The sequence below is a fragment of the Dermacentor variabilis genome, chromosome 9 (assembly GCF_050947875.1).
Source record: "Dermacentor variabilis isolate Ectoservices chromosome 9, ASM5094787v1, whole genome shotgun sequence".
Lineage (NCBI taxonomy): Eukaryota > Metazoa > Arthropoda > Arachnida > Ixodida > Ixodidae > Dermacentor > Dermacentor variabilis.
The window spans coordinates 7,636,427-7,654,724 of NC_134576.1; the positions used below are offsets into that span (position 1 = coordinate 7,636,427).

General features: G+C 46.5%; 5 non-coding genes across 5 annotated transcripts; all 5 read right to left on the minus strand.

Annotated features, from left to right (window-relative positions):
* Positions 1-1,231: 1,231 nt before the first annotated feature.
* TRNAA-CGC (transfer RNA alanine (anticodon CGC)) lies at positions 1,232-1,304 on the minus strand. The gene has a single exon. It is a non-coding gene; the product is annotated as a tRNA-Ala (tRNA).
* A 1,059-nt stretch (positions 1,305-2,363) lies between these two features.
* On the minus strand, positions 2,364-2,436 carry TRNAS-CGA (transfer RNA serine (anticodon CGA)). Its single transcript has one exon. It is a non-coding gene; the product is annotated as a tRNA-Ser (tRNA).
* A 10,637-nt stretch (positions 2,437-13,073) lies between these two features.
* Positions 13,074-13,146, minus strand: TRNAS-CGA (transfer RNA serine (anticodon CGA)). The gene has a single exon. It is a non-coding gene; the product is annotated as a tRNA-Ser (tRNA).
* A 2,259-nt stretch (positions 13,147-15,405) lies between these two features.
* On the minus strand, positions 15,406-15,478 carry TRNAS-CGA (transfer RNA serine (anticodon CGA)). The gene has a single exon. It is a non-coding gene; the product is annotated as a tRNA-Ser (tRNA).
* Positions 15,479-17,253: 1,775 nt separating this feature from the next.
* On the minus strand, positions 17,254-17,326 carry TRNAS-CGA (transfer RNA serine (anticodon CGA)). The gene has a single exon. It is a non-coding gene; the product is annotated as a tRNA-Ser (tRNA).
* Positions 17,327-18,298: the final 972 nt, after the last annotated feature.

Here is an 18,298-nt window from a genome sequence, read left to right on the forward strand (position 1 = left end):
GTGGAACGTCCTCGTTGACGCAGGCGTCACGAGAAAGTGATCTTTTTGGGTGAAGACAACTCGTCAATAAACCCACGTATGCTACCTGAAGGCATCAATGTTGCCGGATTCGCGACCCTCGTTATGTACTAAAAGAGAAGAAAGGGGGTTAACCGAGGGGCCCGATATTTATTATTCATATCATGAGAAGCCAACAAGCACTGACAGCAAGGGCAACATAGGGGAAATTACTTGTGCCTAATTAATGGCATGAAGAAACAATAAATTATTAGAAATTAAAGTGGGTGACAAAACAACTTGCCGCAGGTGGGAACCGAACCCACAACCTTCGCATTTCGCGTGCGATGCTCTACCAATGCAGCTACCGCGGCGCTTTTTCCCCATCAACTTTCGTGGGCATTTATGTGTACTAGTAAAATCCTGGGAGTGATGTCCAGCGCCACCACTCACTGACCTTGGCGGCGGACGTGGAACGTCCTCGTTGCCGCAGGCGTCACGAGAACGTGATCTTTTTGGGTGAAGGCAACTGGTCAATAAACCCACATATGCTACGTGAAGGCATCAATGTTGCCGGATTCGAGACCCTCGTTATGTAATAAACGAGAAGAAAGGGGGTTAACCGAGGGGCGCGATATTTATTAGTCATATCATGAGAAGCCAACAAGGACTGACAGCAAGGACAACATAGGGGAAATTAGTTGTGCCTAATAAATGGTATGAAGGAACGATAAATTATTAGAAATTAAAGTGGACGAAAAAACAACTTGCCGCCGGTGGGAACGGAACCCAAAACCTTCGCATTTCGCGTGCGATGCTCTACCAATTGAGCTACGACGGTCCTGTTTCCCTATCAACTTTCTTGGGTATTTATGTGTACTAGTAAAATCCTGGGAGTGTTAGCCAGCGCCACCACTCACTGACCTTGGCGGCGGATGTGGAACGTCCTCGTTGCCGCAATCGTCACGAGAACGTGATCTTTTTGGGTGAAGAAAACTGGTCAATAAACCCACATATGCTACATGAAGGCATCAATCTTGCTGGATTCGAGACCCTCGTTATGTAATAAACGAGAAGAAAGGGGGTTAACCGAGGGGCCAATATTTAGTAGTCATATCCTGAGAAGCCAACAAGCACTGACAGCAAGGACAAAATTCGGGACATTAGTTGTGCCTAATAAATAATATGAAGAAACGATAAATTATTAGCAATCAAAGCGGATGAAAAAACAACTTGCCGCAGGTGGGAACCGAACCCACAACCTTAGCATTGCGCGTGCGATGCTCTACCAATCGAGCTACCGCGGCGCTGTTTCCCCATCAAGTTTCTTTGGTATTTATGTGTAATAGTAAAATCCTGCGAGTGTTAGCCAGCGCCACCACTCACTGACCTTGGCGGCGGACGTGGAACGTCCTCGTTGCCCCAGGCGTCACGACAACGTGATCTTTGTGGGTGAAGGAAACTGGTCAATACACCCACATATGCTACCTGAAGCATCAATTTGCCCGATTCGAGACCCTCGTTATGTAATAAATGAGAAGAAAGGGGGTTAACCGAGGGGCCCGATATTTATTAGTCATATTATGAGAAGCCAACAAGCACTGACACCAAGCACAACATAGGGGAAATTAGTTGTGCTTATTAAATGGAATGAAGAAACGATAAATAATAGAAATTAAAGTGGATGAAAAAACAACATCAATCTTGCCGGATTCGAGACCCTCGTTATGTAATAAACGAGAAGAAAGGGGGTTCACCGAGGGGCCCGATATCTATTAGTCATTTCATGAGAAGCCATCAAGCACTAACAGCAAGGACAACATTGGGGAAATTAGTTGTGCCTAATAAATGGTATGAAGAAACGATAAATTATTAGAAATTAAAGCGGATGAAAAACAACTTGCCGCAGATGGGAGCCGAACCCACAACCTTCGCACTTCGCGTGCGATGCTCTACCAATTGAGCTACCGCGGCGCAGTTCCCCATTAACTTTCTTGGGTATTTATGTGTACTCGTAAACCCTGGGAGTGTTAGCCAGCGCCACCACTCACTGACCTTCGCGGCGGACTTGCAACGTCCTCCTTGACGCAGGCGTCACAAGAAAGTGATCTTTTCGGGTGAAGGTAACTGGTCAATAAACCCACATATGCTACCTGAAGGCATCAATCTTGCCGGATTCGAGACCCTCGCTATGTAATAAACGAGAAGAAAGGGGGTTAACTGAGGGGTCCGATATTTATTAGTCATATCATGAGAAGCCAACAAGCACTGACAGCAAGGACAACATTGGGGAAATTAGTTGTGCCTAATAAATGGTATGAAGAAACAATAAATTATTAGAAATAAAAGCGGATGAAAAAACAACTTGCCGCAGGTGGGAACCGAACCCACAACCTTCGCATTTCGCGTGCGATGCTCTACCAATTGAGCTACCGCGGCGCTGTTTCCCCATCAACTTTCTTGGGTATTTATGTGTACTCGTAAACCCTGGGAGTGTTAGCCAGCGCCACCACTCACAGATCTTGGCGGCGGACGGTGAACGTCCTCGTTGACGCAGGCGTCACGAGAAAGTGATCTTTTTGGGTGAAGGCAACTGGTGAATAAACCCACATATGCTACCCGAAGGCATCAATGTTACCGGATTCGCGACCCTCGTTATGTAATAAACGAGAAGATAGGGGGTTAAGCGAGGGGCCCGATATTTATTAGTCCTATCATGAGAAGCCAACAAGCACTGACAGCAAGGACAACACAGGGGAAAATGGTAGTGCCTAATAAATGGCATGAAGAAACGATAAATTATTAGAAATTAAAGCGGATGAAAAAACAACTTGGGAACCGAACCCACAACCTTCGCATTTCGCGTGCGATGCTCTACCGATTGAGCTACCGCGGCGCTGTTTCCCCATCAACTTTCTTGGGTATTAATGTGTATTAGTAAAACCCTGGGGGTTTTAGCCAGCGCCACCACTCACAGACCTTGGAGGCGGACGTGGAACGTCCTCGTTGTCGCAGCCGTCATAAGAATGTGATCTTTTTGGGTGAAGGAAACTGGTGAATAAACCCACCTATGCTACCTGAAGGTATCAATGTGGCCGGATTCGCGACCCTCGTTATGTATTAAACGAGAAGAAAGGGGGTTAACCGAGGGGCCCGATATTTATTAGTCATATCATGAGAAGCCAACAAGCACTGACAGCAAGGACAACATAGGGGAAATTATTTGTGCCTAATAAATGGCATGAAGAAACGATAAATTATTAGAAATTAAAGTGGATGAAAAAACAACTTGCCGTAGGTGGGAACCGAACCCACAACCTTCGCATTTCGCGTGCGTTGCTCTACCAGTTGAGCTACCGCGGCGCTGTTTCCCCATTAACTACTTGGGTAATTATGTGTACTAGAAAACCGAGGGAGTGTTAGCCAGCGCCACCAATCACAGACCTTGGCGGTGCACGTGGAGCGTCCTCCTTTACGCAGGCGTCACAAAGAAGTGATCTTTTCGGGTGGAGGCAACGGGTCAAAAAACCCACATATGCTACCTGAAGGCATCAATCTTGCACGATTCGATACCCTCGTTAAGTAATAAACGAGAAGAAACGGGGTTAACCGAGGGGCCCTATATCGATTAGTCATATCATGAGAAGCCAACAAGCACTGACAGCAAGGACAACATTGGGGAAATTAGTTGTGCCTAATAAATCCTGTGCAGAAACGATAAATTATTAGAAATTAAAGCGGATGAAAAAACAACTTGCCGCAGGTGGGAACCGAACCCACAACCTCCGCATTTCGCGTGCGATGCTCTACCAATTGAGCTACCGCGGCGTTGTTTGCCCATCAACTTTCTAGGGTATTTATGTGTACTATTAAACCCTGGGAGTGTTAGCGAGCGCCACCACTCACAGACCTTGGCGTCGGACGTGGAACGTCCTCGTTGACGCAGGCGTCACGAGAAAGTGATCTTTTTGGGTGAAGACAACTCGTCAATAAACCCACGTATGCTACCTGAAGGCATCAATGTTGCCGGATTCGCGACCCTCGTTATGTACTAAAAGAGAAGAAAGGGGGTTAACCGAGGGGCCCGATATTTATTATTCATATCATGAGAAGCCAACAAGCACTGACAGCAAGGGCAACATAGGGGAAATTACTTGTGCCTAATTAATGGCATGAAGAAACAATAAATTATTAGAAATTAAAGTGGGTGACAAAACAACTTGCCGCAGGTGGGAACCGAACCCACAACCTTCGCATTTCGCGTGCGATGCTCTACCAATGCAGCTACCGCGGCGCTTTTTCCCCATCAACTTTCGTGGGCATTTATGTGTACTAGTAAAATCCTGGGAGTGATGTCCAGCGCCACCACTCACTGACCTTGGCGGCGGACGTGGAACGTCCTCGTTGCCGCAGGCGTCACGAGAACGTGATCTTTTTGAGTGAAGGAAACTGGTGAATAAACCCACATATGCTACCTGAAGGCATCAATGTTGCCGGATTCGCGACCCTCGTTATGTAATAAACGAGAGGAAAGGGGGTTAACCGAGGGGCCCGATATTTATCAGTCATATCGTGAGAAGCCAACAAACACTGACAGCAAGGACAACATAGGGGAAATTACTTGTGCCTAATAAATGGCATGAAGAAACGATAAATTATTAGAAATTAAATTGTATGAAAAAACAACTTGCCGCAGGTGGGAACCGAACCCCCAACCTTCGCATTTCGCGTGCGATGCTCTACCAATTGAGCTACCGCGGCGCTGTTTCCCCATCAACTTTCTTGGGTATTAATGTGTACTAGTAAAACCCTGGGAGTGTTAGCCAGCGCCACCACTCACAGACCTTGGCGGCGGACGTGGAATGTCCTCCTCGACGCAGGCGTCACGAGAATGTGATCTTTTTGGGTGAAGGAAACTGGTGAATAAACCCACATATGCTACCTGAAGGCATGAATGTTGCCGGATTCGCGACCCTCGTTATGTAATAAACGAGAAGAAAGGGGGTTAACCGAGGGGCCCGATATTTATTAGTCATGTCATGAGAAGGCAACAAGCACTGACAGCAAGGACAACATACGGGAAATTACTTGTGCCTAATAAATGGTATGAAGAAACGATAAATTATTAGAAATTAAAGAAGATGAAAAAGCAACTTGCCGCAGCTGGGAACCGAACCCACAACCTTCGCATTTCGCGTGCGTTGCTCTACCAATTGAGCTACCGCGGCGCTGTTTCCCCATAAACTACTTGGGTAAATATGTGTACTTGTAAACCCTGGGAGTGTTAGCCAGCGCCACCAATCGATGACCTTGGCGGAGCACGTGGAGCGTCCTCCTTTACGCAGGCGTCACAAGAAAGTGATCTTTTCGGGTGAAGGCATCTGGTCAATAAACCCACATATGCTACCTGAAGGCATCAATCTTGCCCGATTCGAGACCCTCGTTAAGTAATAAACGAGAAGAAAGGGGGTTAACCGAGGGGCCCTATATCGATTAGTCATATCATGAGAAGCCATCAAGCACTGACAGCAAGGACAACATTGGGGAAATTAGTTGTGCCTAATAAATGGTATGAAGAAACACTAAATTATTAGAAATTAAAGCGGATGAAAAAACAACTTGGGAACCGAACCCACAACCTTCGCATTTCGCGTGCGATGCTCTACCAATTGAGCTACCACGGCGCTGTTTCCCCATCAACTTTCTTGGGTATTAATGTGTACTAGTAAACCCTGGGAGTGTTAGCCAGCGCCATCACTCACAGACTATGGCGGCGGATTGGAACGTCCTCGTTGACGCAGGCGTCACGAGAAAGTGATCTTTTTGGGTGAAGGCAACTGGTCAATAAACCCACATATGCTACCTGAAGGCATCAATCTTGCCGGATTCGAGACCCTCGCTGTGTATTAAACGAGAAGAAAGTTGGTTAACTGAGGGGCCCGATATTTATTAGTCATATCGTGAGAAGCCAACAAGCACTGACAGCAAGGACAACATAGAGAAAATTACTTGTGCCTAATAAATGGTATGAACAAACGATAAATTATTAGAAATATAAAGCGGATGAAAAAACAACTTGCCGCAGGTGGGAACCGAACCCACAACCTTCGCATTTCGCGTGCGATGCTCTACCAATTCAGCTACCGCGGCGCTGTTTCCCCACCAACTTTCTTGGGTGTTTATGTGTACTAGTAAAATCCTGGGAATGTTAGCCAGCGCCACCACTCACAGACCTTGGCGGCGGACGTGGAACGTCCTCCTCGACGCAGGCGTCACAAGAAAGTGATCTTTTCGGGTGAACGCAACTGGTCAATAAACACACATATGCTACCTGAAGGCATCAATCTTGCTGGATTCGAGACCCTCGCTATGTAATAAACGAGAAGAAAGGCGGTTAACCGAGGGGCCCGATATTTATTAGTCATATCATGAGAAGCCAACAAGGACTGACAGCAAGGACAACATTGGGGAAATTAGTTGTGCCTAATAAATGGTATGAAGAAACGATAAATCATTAGAAATTAAAGCGGATGAAAAAACAACTTGCCGAAGGTGGGAACCGAACCCACAACCTTCGCATTTCGCGTGCGATGCTCTACCAATTGAGCTACCGCGGCGCTGTTTCCCCATCAACTTTCTTGGGTATTAATGTGTACTAGTAAAACCCTGGGAGTGTTAGCCAGCGCCACCACTCACAGACCTTGGCGGCGGACGTGGAACGTCCTCGATGCCGCAGGCGTCAGGAGAATGTGATCTTTTTGGGTGAAGAAACTGGTGTATAAACCCACATATGCTACCTGAAGGCATCAATGTTGCCGGATTCGCGACCCTCGTTATGTAAGAAACGAGAAGAAAGGGAGTTAACCGAGGGGCCCGATATTTATTAGTCATATCATGAGAAGCCAACAAGGACTGACAGCAAGGACAACATTGGGGAAATTAGTTGTGCCTAATAAATGCTATGAAGAAACGATAAATTATTAGAAATTAAAGCGGATGAAAAACAACTTGCCGCAGGTGGGAACCGAACCCACAACCTTCGCATTTCGCGTGCGATGCTCTACCATTTGAGCTACCGCGGCGCTGTTTCCCCATCAACTTTCTTGTGTATTTATGTGTACTAGTAAAATCCTGGGAGTGCTAGCCAGCGCCACCACTCACTGACCTTGGCGGCGGACGTGGAACGTCCTCCTTGACGCAGGCGTCACAAGAAATTGATCTTTTCGGGTGAAGGCAACTGGTCAATAAACCCATATATGCTACCTGAAGGCATCAATCTTGCCGGATTCGAGACCCTCGCCATGTAATAAACGAGAAGAAAGGCGGTTAACCGAGGGGCCCGATATTTATTAGTCATATCATGAGAAGCCAACAAGGACTGACAGCAAATACAACATTGGGGAAATTAGTTGTGCCTAATAAATGGTATGAAGAAACGATAAATTATTAGAAATTAAAGCGGATGAAAAAACAACTTGCCGCAGGTGGGAACCGAACCTACATACTTCGCATTTCGCGTGCGATGCTCTACCATTTGAGCTACCGCGGCGCTGTTTCCCCATCAACTTTCTTGGGTATTTATGTGTACAAGTAAAATCCTGGGAGTGCTAGCCAGCGCCACCACTCACTGACCTTGGCGGCGGACGTGGAACGTCCTCCTTGACGCAGGCGTCACAAGAAAGTGATCTTTTCGGGTGAAGGCAACTGGTCAATAAATCCACATATGCTATCTGAAGGCATCAATCTTGCCGGATTCGAGACCCTCGCTATGTAATAAACGAGAAGAAAGGCGGTTAACCGAGGGGCCCGATATTTATTAGTCATATCATAAGAAGCCAACAGGGACTGACAGCAAGGACAACATTGGGGAAATTAGTTGTGCCTAATAAATGGCATGAAGAAACAATAAATTATTAGAAATTAAAGCGGTTGAAAAAACAACTTGCCGAAGGTGGGAACCGAACCCACAACCTTCGCATTTCGCATGCGATGCTCTACCAATTGAGCTACCGCGGCGCTGTTTCCCCATCAACTTTCTTGGGTATTAATGTGTACTAGTAAAACCCTGGGAGTGTTAGCCAGCGCCACCACTCACTGACCTTGGCGGCGGACGTGGAACGTCCTCCTTGACGCAGGCGTCACAAGAAAGTGATCTTTTCGGGTGAAGGCAACTGGTCAATAAACCCATATATGCTACCTGAAGGCATTAATCTTGCCGGATTCGAGACCCTCGCCATGTAATAAACGAGAAGAAAGGCGGTTAACCGAGGGGCCCGATATTTATTAGTCATATCATGAGAAGCCAACAAGGACTGACAGCAAATACAACATTGGGGAAATTAGTTGTGCCTAATAAATGGTATGAAGAAACGATAAATTATTAGAAATTAAAGCGGATGAAAAAACAACTTGCCGCAGGTGGGAACCGAACCTACATACTTCGCATTTCGCGTGCGATGCTCTACCATTTGAGCTACCGCGGCGCTGTTTCCCCATAAACTTTCTTGGGTATTTATGTGTACTATAGTAAACCCTGGGAGTGTTAGCCAGTGCCACCACTCACTGACCATGGCGGCGGACGTGGAACGTCCTCGTTGACGCAGGCGTCACAAGAAAGTGATCTTTTCGGGTGCAGGCAACTGGTCAATAAACCCACATATGCTACCTGATGGCATCAATCTTGCCGGATTCGAGACCCTCGCTATGTAATAAACGAGAAGAAAGGCGGTTAACCGAGGGGCCCGATATTTATTAGTCATATCATGAGAAGCCAACAAGGACTGACAGCAAGGACAACATTGGGGAAATTAGTTGTGCCTAATAAACGGTATGAAGAAACGATAAATTAGTAGAAATAAAAGCGGATGAAAAAACAACTTGCCGAAGGTGGGAACCGAACCCACAACCTTCGCATTTCGCGTGCCATGCTCTACCAATTGAGCTACCGCTGCGCTGTTTCCCCATCAACTTTCTTGGGTAATAATGTGTAGTAGTAAAACCCTGGGAGTGTTAGCCAGCGCCACCAATCACTGACCTTGGCGGAGCACGTGGAGCGTCCTCCTTGACGCAGGCGTCACAAGAAAGTGATCATTTCGGGTGAAGGCAACTGGTCAATAAACCCACATATGCTACCTGAAGGCATCAATCTTTCCGGATTCGAGACCCTCGCTATGTAATAAACGAGAAGAAAGGCGGTTAACCGAGGGGCCCGATATTTATTAGTGATATCATCAGAAGCCAACAAGGACTGACAGCAAGGACAACATTGGGGAAATTAGTTGTGCCTAATAAATGGTATGAAGCAACGATAAATTATTAGAAATTAAAGCGGATGAAAAAACAACTTGCCGAAGGTGGGAACCGAACCCACAACCTTCGCATTTCGCGTGCGATGCTCTACCAATTGAGCTACCGCGGCGCTGTTTCCCCATCAACTTTCTTGGGTATTAATGTGTACTAGTAAAACCCTGGGAGTGTTAGCCAGCGCCACCACTCACAGACCTTGGCGGCGGACATGGAACGTCCTCGATGCCGCAGGCGTCACGAGAATGTGATCTTTTCGGGTGAAGAAACTGGTTTTTAAACCCACATATGCTACCTGAAGGCATCAATGTTGCCGGATTCGCGACCCTCGTTATGTAATAAACGAGAGGAAAGTGGGTTAACCGAGGCACCCGATATTTATTAGTCATATCATGAGAAGCCAACAAGCACTGACAGCAAGGACAACATTGGGGAAATTAGTTGTGCCTAATAAATGGTATGAAGAAACGATAAATTATTAGAAATTAAAGCGGATAAAAAACAAGTTGCCGCAGGTGGGAACCGAACCCACAACCTTCGCATGTCGCGTGCGATGCTCTACCAATTCATCTACCGCGGCGCTGTTTCCCTACCAACTTTCTTGGGTATTTATGTGTACTAGTAAAATCCTGGGAGTGTTAGCCAGTGCCACCACTCACTGACCTTGGCGGCGGACGTGGAACGTCCTCCTTGACGTAGGCGTCAAAAGAAATTGATCTTTTCGGGTGAAGGCAACTGGTCAATAAACCCACATATGTTACCTGAAGGCATCAATGTTGCCGGATTCGCGACCCTCGTTATGTAATAAACAAGAAGAAAGGGGGTTAACCGAGGGGCCCGACATTTATTAGTCATATCATGAGAAGCTAACAAGCACTGACAGTAAGGACAACATTGGGGAAATTAGTTGTGCCTAATAAATGCTATGAAGAAACGATAAATTATTAGAAATTAAAGCGGATGAAAAAACAACTTGCTGCAGGAGGGAACCGAATCCACAACCTTCGCATTTCGCGTGCGATGCTCTACCAATTGAGCTACCGCGGCGCTGTTTCCCCATCAACTTTCTTGGGTATTTATGTGTACTATAGTAAACCCTGGGAGTGTTAGCCAGCACCACCACTCACAGACCTTGGCGGCGCACATGGAAAGTCCTCCTTGACGCAGGCGTCACAAGAAAGTGATCATTTCGGGTGAAGGCAACTGGTCAATAAACCCACATATGCTACCTGAAGGCATCAATCTTTCCCGATTCGAGACCCTCGCTATGTAATAAACGAGAAGAAAGGCGGTTAACCGAGGGGCCCGATATTTATTAGTCATATCATGAGAAGCCAACAAGGACTGACAGCAAGGACAATATTGGGGAAATTAGTTGTGCCTAATAAACGGTATGAAGAAACGATAAATTAGTAGAAATAAAAGCGGATGAAAAAACAACTTGCCGAAGGTGGGAACCGAACCCACAACCTTCGCATTTCGCGTGCGATGCTCTACCAATTGAGCTACCGCTGCGCTGTTTCCCCATCAACTTTCTTGGGTAATAATGTGTAGTAGTAAAACCCTGGGAGTGTTAGCCAGCGCCACCAATCACTGACCTTGGCGGAGCACGTGGAGCGTCCTCCTTGACGCAGGCGTCACAAGAAAGTGATCATTTCGGGTGAAGGCAACTGGTCAATAAACCCACATATGCTACCTGAAGGCATCAATCTTTCCGGATTCGAGACCCTCGCTATGTAATAAACGAGAAGAAAGGCGGTTAACCGAGGGGCCCGATATTTATTACTGATATCATCAGAAGCCAACAAGGACTGACAGCAAGGACAACATTGGGGAAATTAGTTGTGCCTAATAAATGGTATGAAGCAACGATAAATTATTAGAAATTAAAGCGGATGAAAAAACAACTTGCCGAAGGTGGGAACCGAACCCACAACCTTCGCATTTCGCGTGCGATGCTCTACCAATTGAGCTACCGCGGCGCTGTTTCCCCATCAACTTTCTTGGGTATTAATGTGTACTAGTAAAACCCTGGGAGTGTTAGCCAGCGCCACCACTCACAGACCTTGGCGGCGGACATGGAACGTCCTCGATGCAGCAGGCGTCACGAGAATGTGATCTTTTCGGGTGAAGAAACTGGTTTTTAAACCCACATATGCTACCTGAAGGCATCAATGTTGCCGGATTCGCGACCCTCGTTTTGTAATAAACGAGAGGAAAGTGGGTTAACCGAGGGACCCGATATTTATTAGTCATATCATGAGAAGCCAACAAGCACTGACAGCAAGGACAACATTGGGGAAATTAGTTGTGCCTAATAAATGGTATGAAGAAACGATAAATTATTAGAAATTAAAGCGGATAAAAAACAAGTTGCCGCAGGTGGGAACCGAACCCACAACCTTCGCATGTCCCGTGCGATGCTCTACCAATTCATCTACCGCGGCGCTGTTTCCCTACCAACTTTCTTGGGTATTTATGTGTACTAGTAAAATCCTGGGAGTGTTAGCCAGTGCCACCACTCACTGACCTTGGCGGCGGACGTGGAACGTCCTCCTTGACGCAGGCGTCAAAAGAAATTGATCTTTTCGGGTGAACGCAACTGTTCAATAAACACACATATGCTACCTGAAGGCATCAATCTTGCTGGATTCGAGACCCTCGCTATGTAATAAACGAGAAGAAAGGCGGTTAACCGAGGGGCCCGATATTTATTAGTCATATCATGCGAAGCCAACAAGGACTGACAGCAAGGGCAACATTGCGGAAATTGGTTGTGCCTAATAAATGGTAAGAAGAAACGATAAATTATTAGAAATTAAAGCGGATGAAAAAACAACTTGCCGAAGGTGGGAACCGAACCCACAACCTTCGCGTTTCGCGTGCGATGCTCTACCAATTGAGCTACCGCGGCGCTGTTTCCCCTTCAACTTTCTTGGGTATTTATGTGTACTAGTAAAATCCTGGGAGTGTTAGCCAGCGCCACCACTCACTGACCTTGGCGGTGGACGTGGAACGTCCTCCTCGACGCAGGCGTCATAAAAATTGATCTTTTCGGGTGAACGCAACTGGCCAATAAACCCACATATACTACCTGAAGGCATCAATGTTGCCGGATTCGCGACCCTCGTTATGTAATAAACGAGAAGAAAGTGGGTTAACCGAGGGACCCGATATTTATAAGTCATATCATGAGAAGCCAACAAGCACTGACAGCAAGGACAACATTGGCGAAATTAGTTGTGCCTAATAAATGGTATGAAGAAACGATAAATTATTAGAAATTAAAGCGGATAAAAAACAAGTTGCCGCAGGTGGGAACCGAACCCAAAACCTTCGCATGTCGCGTGCGATGCTCTACCAATTCAGCTACCGCGGCGCTGTTTCCCCACCATCTTTCTTGGGTATTTATGTGTACTAGTAAAATCCTGGGAGTGTTAGCCAGCGCCACCACTCACTGACCTTGGCGGCGGACGTGGAACGTCCTCCTTGACGCAGGCGTCACAAGAAAGTGATCTTTTCGGGTGAAGGCAACTGGTCAATAAACCCACATATGCTACCTGAAGGCATCAATGTTGCCGGATTCGCGACCCTCGTTATGTAATAAACGAGAAGAAAGGGGGTTAACCGCGGGGCCCGATATTTATTAGTCATATCATGAGAAGCTAACAAGCACTGACAGTAAGGACAACATTGGGGAAATTAGTTGTGCCTAATAAATGCTATGAAGAAACGAGAAATTATTAGAAATTAAAGCGGACGAAAAAACAACTTGCCGCAGGTGGGAACCGAACCCACAACCTTCGCATTTCGCGTGCGATGCTCTACCAATTGAGCCACCGCGGCGCTGTTTCCCCATCAACTTTCTTGGGTATTTATGTGTACTGGTAAAATCCTGGGAGGGTTAGCCAGCGCCACCACTCACTGACATTGGCGGCGGACGTGGAACGTCCTCCTCGACGCAGGCGTCATGAAAAATTGATCTTTTCGGGTGAACACAACTGGTCAATAAACCCACATATGCTACCTGAAGGCATCAATCTTGATGGATTCGAGACCCTCGCTATGTAATAATCGAGAAGAAAGGCGGTTAACCGAGGGGTCCGATATTTATTAGTCATATCATGAGAAGCCAACAAGGACTGACAGCAAGGACAACATTGGGGAAATTAGTTGTGCCTAATAAATGGTATGAAGAAACGATAAATTATTAGAAATTAAAGCGGATAAAAAACAAGTTGCCGCAGGTGGGAACCGAACCCACAACCTTCGCATGTCGCGTGCGATGCTCTACCAATTCATCTACCGCGGCGCTGTTTCCCTACCAACTTTCTTGGGTATTTATGTGTACTAGTAAAATCCTGGGAGTGTTAGCCAGTGCCACCACTCACTGACCTTGGCGGCGGACGTGGAACGTCCTCCGTGACGCAGGCGTCAAAAGAAATTGATCTTTTCGGGTGAAGGCAACTGGTCAATAAACCCACATATGTTACCTGAAGGCATCAATGTTGCCGGATTCGCGACCCTCGTTATGTAATAAACAAGAAGAAAGGGGGTTAACCGAGGGGCCCGACATTTATTAGTCATATCATGAGAAGCTAACAAGCACTGACAGTAAGGACAACATTGGGGAAATTAGTTGTGCCTAATAAATGCTATGAAGAAACGATAAATTATTAGAAATTAAAGCGGATGAAAAAACAACTTGCTGCAGGAGGGAACCGAATCCACAACCTTCGCATTTCGCGTGCGATGCTCTACCAATTGAGCTACCGCGGCGCTGTTTCCCCATCAACTTTCTTGGGTATTTATGTGTACTAGTAAAATCCTGGGAGTGTTAGCCAGCGCCACCACTCACTGACATTGGCGGCGGACGTGGAACGTCCTCCTCGACGCAGGCGTCATGAAAAATTGATCTTTTTGGGTGAACGCAACTGTTCAATAAACACACATATGCTACCTGAAGGCATCAATCTTGCTGGATTCGAGACCCTCGCTATGTAATAAACGAGAAGAAAGGCGGTTAACCGAGGGGCCCGATATTTATTAGTCATATCATGCGAAGCCAACAAGGACTGACAGCAAGGGCAACATTGCGGAAATTGGTTGTGCCTAATAAATGGTAAGAAGAAACGATAAATTATTAGAAATTAAAGCGGATCAAAAACAACTTGCCGAAGGTGGGAACCGAACCCACAACCTTTGCGTTTCGCGTGCGATGCTCTACCAATTGAGCTACCACGGCGCTGTTTCCCCTTCAACTTTCTTGGGTATTTATGTGTACTAGTAAAATCCTGGGAGTGTTAGCCAGCGCCACCACTCACTGACCTTGGCGGTGGACGTGGAACGTCCTCCTCGACGCAGGCGTCATGAAAAATTGATCTTTTCGGGTGAACGCAACTGGCCAATAAACCCACATATGCTACCTGAAGGCATCAATGTTGCCGGATTCGCGACCCTCGTTATGTAATAAACGAGAAGAAAGTGGGTTAACCGAGGGACCCGATATTTATTAGTCATATCATGAGAAGCCAACAAGCACTGACAGCAAGGACAACATTGGCGAAATTAGTTGTGCCTAATAAATGGTATGAAGAAACGATAAATTATTAGAAATTAAAGCGGATAAAAAACAAGTTGCCGCAGGTGGGAACCGAACCCAAAACCTTCGCATGTCGCGTGCGATGCTCTACCAATTCAGCTACCGCGGCGCTGTTTCCCCACCATCTTTCTTGGGTATTTATGTGTACTAGTAAAATCCTGGGAGTGTTAGCCAGCGCCACCACTCACTGACCTTGGCGGCGGACGTGGAACGTCCTCCTTGACGCAGGCGTCACAAGAAAGTGATCTTTTCGGGTGAAGGCAACTGGTCAATAAACCCACATATGCTACCTGAAGGCATCAATGTTGCCGGATTCGCGACCCTCGTTATGTAATAAACGAGAAGAAAGGGGGTTAACCGCGGGGCCCGATATTTATTAGTCATATCATGAGAAGCTAACAAGCACTGACAGTAAGGACAACATTGGGGAAATTAGTTGTGCCTAATAAATGCTATGAAGAAACGAGAAATTATTAGAAATTAAAGCGGACGAAAAAACAACTTGCCGCAGGTGGGAACCGAACCCACAACCTTCGCATTTCGCGTGCGATGCTCTACCAATTGAGCCACCGCGGCGCTGTTTCCCCATCAACTTTCTTGGGTATTTATGTGTACTGGTAAAATCCTGGGAGGGTTAGCCAGCGCCACCACTCACTGACTTTGGCGGCGGACGTGGAACGTCCTCCTCGACGCAGGCGTCATGAAAAATTGTTTTTTTCGGGTGAACGCAACTGGTCAATAAACCCACATATGCTACCTGAAGGCATCAATCTTGCTGGATTCGAGACCCTCGCTATGTAATAATCGAGAAGAAAGGCGGTTAACCGAGGGGTCCGATATTTATTAGTCATATCATGAGAAGCCAACAAGGACTGACAGCAAGGACAACATTGCGGAAATTAGTTGTGCCTAATAAATGGTATGAAGAAACGATAAATTATTAGAAATTAAAGCGGATGAAAAAGAACTTGGGAACCGAACCCACAACCTTCGCATTTCGCGTGCGATGCTCTACCAATTGAGCTACCGCGGCGCTGTTTCCCCATCAACTTTCTTGGGTAATAATGTGTACTAGTAAATCCCTGCGAGTGTTAGCCAGCGCCACCACTCACTGACCTTGGCGGCGGACGTGCAACGTCCTCCTTGACGCAGGCGTCACGAGAAAGTGATCTTTTCGGGTGAAGGCAACTGGTCAATAAACCCACATATGCTACCTGAAGGCATCAATCTTGCCGGATTCGAGACCCTCGCTATGTAATAAACGAGAAGAAAGGCGGTTAACCGAGGGGCCCGATATTTATTAGTCATATCATGAGAAGCTAACAAGCACTGACAGTAAGGACAACATTGGGGAAATTAGTTGTGCCTAATAAATGGTATGAAGAAACGATAAATTATTAGAAATTAAAGCGGATGAAAAAACAACTTGGGAACCGAACCCACAACCTTCGCATTTCGCGTGCGATGCTCTACCAATTGAGCTACCGCGGCGCTGTTTCCCCATCAACTTTCTTGGGTATTTATGTGTACTAGTAAAATCCTGGGAGTGTTAGCCAGCGCCACCACTCGCTGACCTTGGCGGTGGACGTGGAACGTCCTCCTCGACGCAGGCGTCATGAAAAATTGATCTTTTCGGGTGAACGCAACTGGCCAATAAACCCACATATGCTACCTGAAGGCATCAATGTTGCCGGATTCGCGACCCTCGTTATGTAACAAACGAGAAGAAAGTGGGTTAACCGAGGGACCCGATATTTATTAGTCATATCATGAGAAGCCAACAAGCACTGACAGCAAGGACAACATTCGCGAAATTAGTTGTGCCTAATAAATGGTATGAAGAAACGATAAATTATTAGAAATTAAAGCGGATAAAAAACAAGTTGCCGCAGGTGGGAACCGAACCCAACACCTTCGCATGTCGCGTGCGATGCTCTACCAATTCAGCTACCGCGGCGCTGTTTCCCCACCAACTTTCTTGGGTATTTATGTGTACTAGTAAAATCCTGGGAGTGTTAGCCAGCGCCACCACTCACTGACCTTCGCGGCGGACGTGGAACGTCCTCCTTGACGCAGGCGTCACAAGAAAGTGATCTTTTCGGGTGAAGGCAACTGGTCAATAAACCCACATATGCTACCTGAAGGCATCAATGTTGCCGGATTCGCGACCCTCGTTATGTAATAAACGAGAAGAAAGGGGGTTAACCGCGGGGCCCGATATTTATTAGTCATATCATGAGAAGCTAACAAGCACTGACAGTAAGGACAACATTGGGGAAATTAGTTGTGCCTAATAAATGCTATGAAGAAACGAGAAATTATTAGAAATTAAAGCGGACGAAAAAACAACTTGCCGCAGGTGGGAACCGAACCCACAACCTTCGCATTTCGCGTGCGATGCTCTACCAATTGAGCCACCGCGGCGCTGTTTCCCCATCAACTTTCTTGGGTATTTATGTGTACTGGTAAAATCCTGGGAGGGTTAGCCAGCGCCACCACTCACTGACATTGGCGGCGGACGTGGAACGTCCTCCTCGACGCAGGCGTCATGAAAAATTGATCTTTTCGGGTGAACACAACTGGTCAATAAACCCACATATGCTACCTGAAGGCATCAATCTTGATGGATTCGAGACCCTCGCTATGTAATAATCGAGAAGAAAGGCGGTTAACCGAGGGGTCCGATATTTATTAGTCATATCATGAGAAGCCAACAAGGACTGACAGCAAGGACAAAATTGGGGAAATTAGTTGTGCCTAATAAATGGTATGAAGAAACGATAAATTATTAGAAATTAAAGCGGATGAAAAAACAACTTGGGAACCGAACCCACAACCTTCGCATTTCGCGTGCGATGCTCTACCAATTGAGCTACCGCGGCGCTGTTTCCCCATCAACTTTCTTGGGTAATAATGTGTACTAGTAAATCCCTGCGAGTGTTAGCCAGCGCCACCACTCACAGACCTTGGCGGCGGACGTGGAACGTCCTCGATGCCGCAGGCGTCAGGAGAATGTGATCTTTTTGGGTGAAGAAAACTGGTGAATAAACCCACATATGCTACCTGAAGGCATCAATGTTGCGGGATTCGCGACCCTCGTTATGTAATAAACGAGAAGAAAGGGGGTTAACCGTAGGGCCCGATATTTATTAGTCATATCATGAGAAGCTAACAAGCACTGACAGTAAGGACAACATTGGGGAAATGAGTTGTGCCTAATAAATCAAATCAAATCAAATCAAACATGTTTATTTTGCAGGAAGAATACAAAATTTCCCTGCGGGAGGCAAAGACTAAAGGCGAGAAAGCCTGACGAGGTCTTGGCCCCCTGATGAACAAGACAGTCTACAACAGTTGACACGACTCAATATACGATTCATTAAGTACAATGCGTCT